The following is an 8312-nucleotide window of genomic DNA, read 5'->3' on the forward strand; positions in this document are numbered from 1 at the left end:
TGGGGTACATGTTAAGAACATGCAGGATTGTTGCATAGGTACATACATGGCAATGTGGTTTGCTGCCTCCATCTCCATCACCCATAATTGGCATTTCTCCCCATGTTATCCCTTCCCAACTCCCTACCCCTCACTGTCCCTCCCCTAGTCCCCCCAACAGACCTCAATGTACAATGCTCCCCTCCCTGTGTCCATGTGTTCTCATTGTTCAACACCCGCCTATGAGTGAGAACATGTGGTGTTTGATTTACTGTTCTTGTGTCAGTTTGCTGAGAATGATAGTTTCCAGGTTCATCCAGTTTGTCCCTACAAAGGATACAAACTCATCGCTTTTTATGGCTGCATAGTATTCTATGGTGTATATGTGCCACATTTTCCCTGTCCAGTCTATCATCGATGGGCATTGGGTTGGTTCCAGGTCTTCGCTATTGAAAAGAGTGCTGCAACGAACATTCGTGTCCATGTGTCCTTATAGTAGAACGAATCATAATCCTTTGGCTATATACCCAGTAATGGGATTGCTGGGTCAAATGGAATTTCTATTTCTAGGTCCTTGAGGAGTCACCACACTGTCTTCCACAATGGTTGAACTAATTTACACTCCCACCAACAGTGTAAAAGTGTTCCTATTTCTCCACATCCTCTCCAGTATCTGTTGTCTCCAGATTTTTTAATGATCGCCATTCTAACTGGTGTGTGATGGTATCTCAATGTGGTTTTGATTTGCATTTCTCTAATGACCAGTGATGATAAGCATTTTTTTGTATGTTTTTTTGGCCTCATATATGTCTTCTTTTAAAAAGTGTCAGTTCAAATCCTTTAGCCACTTTTGAATGGGTTTGTTTGTTTTTTTCTTGTAAATCTGTTTTAGTTCTTTGTAGATTTTGGATATAAGTCCTTTGTCAGATGCGTAGCTTGCAAAAATTTTTTCCCATTCTGTTGGTTGCCGGCTCACTGTAATGATTGTTTCTTTTGCCGTGCAGAAGCTCTGGAGTTTAATTAGATCCCATTTGTCTATTTTGGCTTTTGTTGCTAATGCTTTCCGTGTTTTAGTCATGAAGTCCTTGCCTATGCCTATGTCCTGAATGGTTTTGCCTAGGTTTTCTTCTAACATTTTTATGGTGTTAGGTCTTATATTTAAGTCTTTAATCCATCCGGAGTTAATTTTAGTGTAAGGTGTCAGGAAGGGGTCTAGTTTCTGCTTTCTGCACATGGCTAGCCAGTTTTCCCAACACCACGTATTAAACAGGGACTCCTTTCCCCATTGCTTGTTATTTTTGTTTGGTTTGTCAAAGATCAGATGGTAGTAGATATGTGGCGTTGCCTCTGAGACCTCTGTTCTGTTCCACTGGTCTATATCTCTGTGTTGGTACCAGTACCATGCTGTTTTGATTACTGTAGCCTTGTAGTATAGTTTGAAGAAAAATATAGAACACTTCATGAATTTGCGTATCATCCTTGCACAGGGGCCATGATAATCTTCATTGTATCATTCCAATTTTAGTATACGTGCTGCTAAAGTCAGCACGGGAGGAATGTTCTTGAACGCTGAGGAGGCTTGGGAGGATGGTCTTTTCTTAGCAGTGAGGAGTTTAGGATTCAAATACACATAGGAAAGGATTCAGGAAAGGGCATTTCAGGCAGTAATACTAGGGTAAAGGAGTGAGGTCTGGAATTTTCGGAAGATAAGAGAGAGAGAATGAAAAGCGAGGAGTCAGAAAATGCAGTAGAAAGAGGTCAGGAGATGTGGGGAATGCGGATGGTCAAATTGGTTTGTAAAACTAAATTGTTGATTATGTATTGCATGGCATTATGTGCTGCTGATACAAAATATGACACAGACTATGTACCCAAGAAAGGAGCCTGGTATTCCAGATTGTAAGGGTGACAGCAGAAGGGCATTTCACATGCCATTAGCACAGAGGAAGGAGTATGCCTGAGTATTCACTTAGGCTTCCAGAGGCCTCACAGTGAAGGCCTGGGCTCTCCAAGGATTTATTCATTCTCTTTCACTTGTTTGCTAACTAGCTTATTCACTCATTTAACATATATTCTTGAGCACCTGTTTATTTGCTTGGTGTTGATCTGGGTGCTAGAAACAGGGCAAACATAGCCTTGGGTATAAGGTCAACAGGAGATCTCCCAGTGTTGATAGAGAGAAATCCTGTTCCAGGCAGAGAGAATGACATGACAGAAAACAAAACAAAGCCAAATCATGCAGCACTTAAAAGCAAGCATGGGCTTTCCACCGTAGCTCAACAGGAAAGGGATGAATGGTTTGTGGTCCAAGAGTCACCTGGGGGTTGATGCTGTCATCATGTGGCAGACATGTGAAGGACATGGAAGATACTGAACAGGAGAGGAGCATGGCCAGATATATAGTTTAGTACAAGACCACTGGTGGCAGGTGGAATGGAGTGGACTGAGTGAGCCCTCTTAGAGAAATACCGAAGAAGAGAGCGAAGAGCTCCTCACGGAGACAAAGGAACAGTTGGAGCCAGGTAGTGAGATGAAAAGATGTTTTTTGAGGCAGGGTACGCCCCGTAGTGAGTCAGGGGTCAAGGAGGAAGCACCAGCTACTTGTCAGAGGGTGGAGAGGGGCAATGAGACCCTAAGTGCAGGAAGAGGGGTCTGAGGGTGAGGAGGAGGCAAACGTTTCCTTCACAATGGCAGGGACAATAATTGTGGAGGAAAGACAGATGGTCCATTTCTGCCAGGTGCCAACCCCAGCAATTCCCCTCTGCAGGGACTCACCCTAGCCCTCTGGGAATAAGGAGTGGGTTTATTGGCATCAGTTCCATGCTTTTGTAGTGGGAAAACTATGATATCTGAGGATGAGTCAACCAGTCCAACCAAGACTGGTTGAAAACAACTTTGATGGAGAAGGCTGGGAAAAAACAAAAATCAAATCCCTAAGAAATCCATGTGTCAAAACAAAACCAACACATCTTGATTCATTGCAGTTCTTGCGAAGTCTCTTCTATCCAGCTAATGTCTTCCCATGCCAGGGGAAGCAGCATGAGGAAAAGTCAACTCAACAAATTTTGCAAAGTCTCTGCTCTTATTTAATTTCTTTTCCTCTCAGATTTTCCCATACCCCATTCTGAAGAACACAGGCAGAAATCCCCACCTCCTCCAGCAAATTCTTTTCTATCAAGGGATTCCTGTTGCTTCTTTTTCATATCACCTTTTACCTGCCTCCCCATGACACTTATTCAATTGAAGTCCCACCATCATCATCATCATCATTGTTTTTACATGGAGGCAGAACTATTTATTTCCTTTTAGTTGTTTCATCATCTAGTATAGTGTCTGGCTTGCAACTCAACAAATGAATGTTTGCTGAACCAACTAAATTGTCAGGGGGCAGGTAATATGTGTTCTAGAATCTTGTCTTACCTGACTTTGCAAAGGAGACTCATGAAGACCAGGAGACAAGAGGGTTTTAAGCAAAAACACTCTTGTGAACTCCTTATATCTGCACTGCCCACTCTGCATGCTTAAAAATAATTTGTTTTAGATGAAGCTGCATGTGGTCTCTTGCGATGGCTCATAAAATCCAGTTGGCAGAAACAGCTGGGCTAGTTGCCTGAGAATCTCTAGAGACTGTAATTCAGTAGTTTCGGGGTGGGCCACCAGAATGAAGACAAAAAAATATATACCTTTCTCTTTTCTCTTTCCTTCTCTGTCTCTTATCCATCTATCCATCCATCCATCCATCCGTCTGCCTGTCTGTCCATCTGTCCATCCCTCCACCCATCCATCTATCCACCTATCCAAAAGTTTAGCCAAGACTGTTGAGAGGGAAAAGTAGTAGAACTGGAGTTTGGAGACTTGGCTTAGTAACTTATTTTGCTAAGCTTCAGAGAACCTATCTTGAAAATGGCAACACTTATCTAACTCCCAGGGCTAATTAGGAATTACAATTAAGTAATATTTCTAAACATGAGATACACACGGTGGTTTCTCGGTAAATGTTAGTTGATTCTGAATATCCTGACAATAGAAAGTGCAGGAAGACTGAGGTTTCTGGTCTAGTTCATAACTAGGAGGGAAAAATAAAGGATTTGGAAGTAGAAAGAATATAATGATTTATTTTTAAATTTGTCAGTGTAGAAAGAGGCACAAGCCAGGGAGTCCATTTCCCAGAGGCCTGAGGAAATCCTTTGGCAGTTGTCAATCCAACCCAGAAGGCAATAGAATTAACTTACAGAGAAGACAAGAGCAGAGACATCCATAGATCACAGTATGAGAACCTTTCTTTTCTTGGGGAATAAGAGGGAGACCACTCCTGTAGACGCTGCCAAAGGGCACATCCAAGGTAGGGGTAGGGTAGGAGGCTGAAGGGCCAACTGGGGTGGCTTGGTGAGAAACAGTTAATTAGACTTCTGGGTCCAGAAAGCAGTCCTACCCTGGCTGTGCCCCCATATGGAGTTGCAAGGCTGGGTGTGATTATATGCTTTGCAAGGAACACATATTTTGTAAGATTAAGGCAAAATTGTTAAAAACATTTATTGTGTGCTTTTAATGTGCAAACATGAAGGGAACCTGGAACTTATTAATCTGGGTTGGGTGTCCCCTCTTGGCCCCTGGAGCTCTTTTGGCCATAGCTCTAACTTCATTGGATAGAAATAATTTGAGATTTTCTTTTCTGTTATCCCGTTTTTTTCCCCCAGCACTTACCACTGTGCATAATAGCACATAGAAGACACTAAAGATATTGAAGCAAAGCGGTGTCGACAGAATTGAACTGTGCCTATTGGCCAAAACTTTTAAATCAAGCTTGTGCATCCTGATGGTACAGCTTTAGTTTGTTAGGAGTTATTTTATGCTCCAGATTCAACGGGAACAGTATCCTGAAGTCTTAACTGTTTTGGAAAGATTGGTTAAAAAAAAAAAGGCAAACAATTTAACTGTTGATTATAAGGAAATATATAGTACTATTAAAATGAACTTCCGTATATTATAGAGTAGGGTGTTAAATTTGCATGAATTTTAAGATAAAGTACACAAAGTCAAAGTCCTTCCCTTTCTTCTGTGCCTGCCTCGAATCACCCGATTTGAGGCATCTCCTGGAATACATTGACAGTCATGCATAGTGAGGGACATAAAGGCAAGAACTGTGTTTTGTTCCGTGTTGAATCTCTTGCATGAAGAGCACAGTGCCTGGCACATAGAAAATGCTCAATAAGAGAGTGGGTTCTGAATTATTCTCTATATGCTTCTCTTTTTTGTTCAAATAGAGCGTCAACTCCTGGAGGGCGTGTCCCAGGTACATTTAGGTCTCTGATTCCTGGTGCAGAATAAATTCTTGCTACATCTTTGTCTTGTGCTGTAGTCTCACTGGGCCCAGCACAGTATTCTGCAAATACCAGGCACTTTATGCAGTTTTATCAATGATACTGACTTTGATGTTATGAGTATCTGTGGGAAAATCCTTTCTCTGCTATTTAGCACTTGGAATGCCTACTTACTGAACATTCCTTAGCCCGAGTTTTCTGGTCTATAAAATGAGGATAACAATTTCTACTTCACAGAATGGATGCCCAGAACCCACGATATCTTTTATATGAGAAATCTGACACAACGCATCTTCAACAAATACCAATCCTCCTTTCCCCCTTGTTTCAGTCTCATTTCTAGACAATTACTTCTATGGCTTTAGGATGAGATTTGAAGGACCTAAGTTTTGAGGCTAGTTTTCAGCTTTGACTCTGGTTCTGCAGAATAAGGTTCTTGATTTTTCTGATTCTGAGGAAATCTTTTACAGCCTTTGAGACTTAATGTTTCTATCAGCAAAATGGGTATAATACTCGCAACTACTCTCTACTGATGTTCTGGGAAGAAGAATGAGATAATGTCTGGAAGGAGCCTTGAGCTTCAGAGATGAAAGTTACCATATAAATTCAAAGACCAGAATGTCTATGCTATTATTCTTCAATGGCTTGTTGGATTCTTTTAGAGCAGGAGGCTGTTTGACCGACAAAGTCATCAGCTCTGTCTGCTTCCTAAAAACTCTTTCAAATAGTTTGTAAACACCTCTGAGTGGTAATGCTTTGCTTTTGCCACCCCCGGTTCTCCTCTGCCTCATTTGTTTGCTCTGAGGTTAAAGATAATTGCTTTTGAGGTGGGAGGAAAGGTGAAACAATCCCAGGGATAATTGCCCCAAGGTCAGCAAATCTGTGTTCAAGTCCTGACTCAGACTGTCACTAACGTTGGGCAAATCACTGACCCTCGCAGGGTCTGAGCTAGAAGCATCAAGATTGGACCAAACAATCTCCAAGCTTCTTCAACCAGCCTTGAGGATGTGGACCAGATGCCTGACAGAAGAGCATATTCCATGTAGAAGCAGAACCAAAAATGGTGGCTGAGTAAAACGGGAGGAAATAATCTCTTCACTGAAAAGGAGGGTGTTGGTGAGCACGGTTGAATGGAGGTGGAAGATACCATGAGCAATAAGAGTAAGCAGGGCCCTGAAATCCAGGCAGAGAAGGCAAGTCTTGGTGCCACATATCAACTTTCTTTCTACTGGGAGGCAATATGGGGCATAAAAAAGAGTAGTATTACTATTTTGGAGCCATGCAAACCTGGATGACTTTAAAAACCTTTAAATCCTTGCTTTATCACTAATTAGTTAGACATTTGGACACATTATTTCACCATCAGAATCTTATTTTTCTCTACAATGGTGATACAATCTCACCTTTTGGGATTGCTATGCGGATTACATGATGTGGCACATATAAGTAGAGTGGATTTTTTAATTCATAGATTCTGTATTTGTGTACTTACTTTCTAGAACAAACTTATAATTTCTAAATCAATACTCATGGTGCTTTTGCAGTGATTCCTGGACATGGTTAGAGTGAGTGGCAAAACACGTCAGCTGACACACATGTTTCTAGCTGAGGGTAAACAAGGTGAGCCTCTGCCATCTTATTTCAGCTTTCACATTGCAACAGATGTCCCTTAGCACCACATTTTCCCCATTTTTATGCTTTTTGGTGGAGATTTTTTTTTCTTGAGATAAGGTCTCACTCTGTTGCCCAGGCTGGAGTACAGTGGTGAAACCTTGGCTTACTGCAACCTCTGCTTCCCAGGTTCAAGCAATTCTCCTGCCTTGGCCTCCCTAAAACTGGGACTACAGGCATGCACCATCACTCCCAGCTAATTTTTGTTGATGATTTTTCTGTTTAAAATGTCCTCATTTCAGCATAGTACTGAAATGCTGTGTAGCGTTCTTGAGTGCAGAGGACTGTGAAATGTCTTATGGAAAATATATACATGTTAGAAAAGCCTCAATTAGGCATGAGCTATAATTCTGCTGGCCATGAGTTTAATTTTAATCAATCAACAAAATATACTGAATAAGGTGTCTTTACATAGAAACACATATAAAGGAAGATTATGTATTGCTTGATGATGAAAATGTTTTGATCAGAGCTCACAGGAACCTAACCCTGTGTTTTAGTTAGGAACATTAGTTCAGTGTTTGCTAATTCAGTATCCATGGAAACTTCATAAAACATAACTATTGTGAACAGTGAGAATTGACTGTATCTATAATATAATCTATAAGTCAGCCTTTGATCTGTGTATGTCAACTCTAGATCAGCTCTAGTTTTGCCTCAGGTGCCTTCTCAATACCAGGTCAAAGGTAAAAGATCAACCTCTATCTTGCACATACCAATTTAACATCAAAGAAAAAAAGCAGGAGATAAATCAGAGCCAGGCAATTGTTGTGTGACTTCTGTTCAGACATGCACACATCCTTATGCCCACTCACATTCTATTGGCCAAAGCAAGGCATGTGATCAATCCATTGTGAAGAAGATACTCCTCCCATGGAGGCACTGTAGGTTCATGCCAATGGGTGGGGACGGATAATCCGCTTACAGATATGAAAGAAGGGGAGAATAAATACTTGGAAAAATGCAAATGCAATTTAGCACAGTTACCTTTTCTTGGCACTCTTAACTTCTTATTGTTGGCTTATGATTAGTCAAATGACATGATGAGCAGTTGTCTAAAGAAAGGACATGTGACCAGGCCGGGCGCGGTGGCTCAAGCCTGTAATCCCAGCACTTTGGGAGGCCGAGGCGGGTGGATCACGAGGTAAAGAGATCGAGACCATCCTGGTCAACATGGTGAAACCCCGTCTCTACTAAAACTACAAAAAATTAGCTGGGCATGGTGGTGCATGCCTGTAATCCCAGCTACTCAGGAGGCTGAGGCAGGAGAATTGCCTGAACCCAGGAGACGGAGGTTGCGGTGAGCCGAGATCGCGCCATTGCACTCCAGCCTGGGTAACA

General features: G+C 41.7%; 1 non-coding gene across 1 annotated transcript; it reads right to left on the reverse strand.

Moving 5' to 3' along the window:
• Positions 1-1421: 1421 nt before the first annotated feature.
• Positions 1422-1528, reverse strand: LOC119467380. The gene has a single exon (XR_005195913.1). It is a non-coding gene; the product is annotated as a U6 spliceosomal RNA (small nuclear RNA).
• Between the last annotated feature and the right edge of the window lie 6784 nt (positions 1529-8312).

This window comes from Cebus imitator, unplaced genomic scaffold (genome assembly GCF_001604975.1).
Source record: "Cebus imitator isolate Cc_AM_T3 unplaced genomic scaffold, Cebus_imitator-1.0 Scaffold13, whole genome shotgun sequence".
Classification (NCBI taxonomy): domain Eukaryota; kingdom Metazoa; phylum Chordata; class Mammalia; order Primates; family Cebidae; genus Cebus; species Cebus imitator.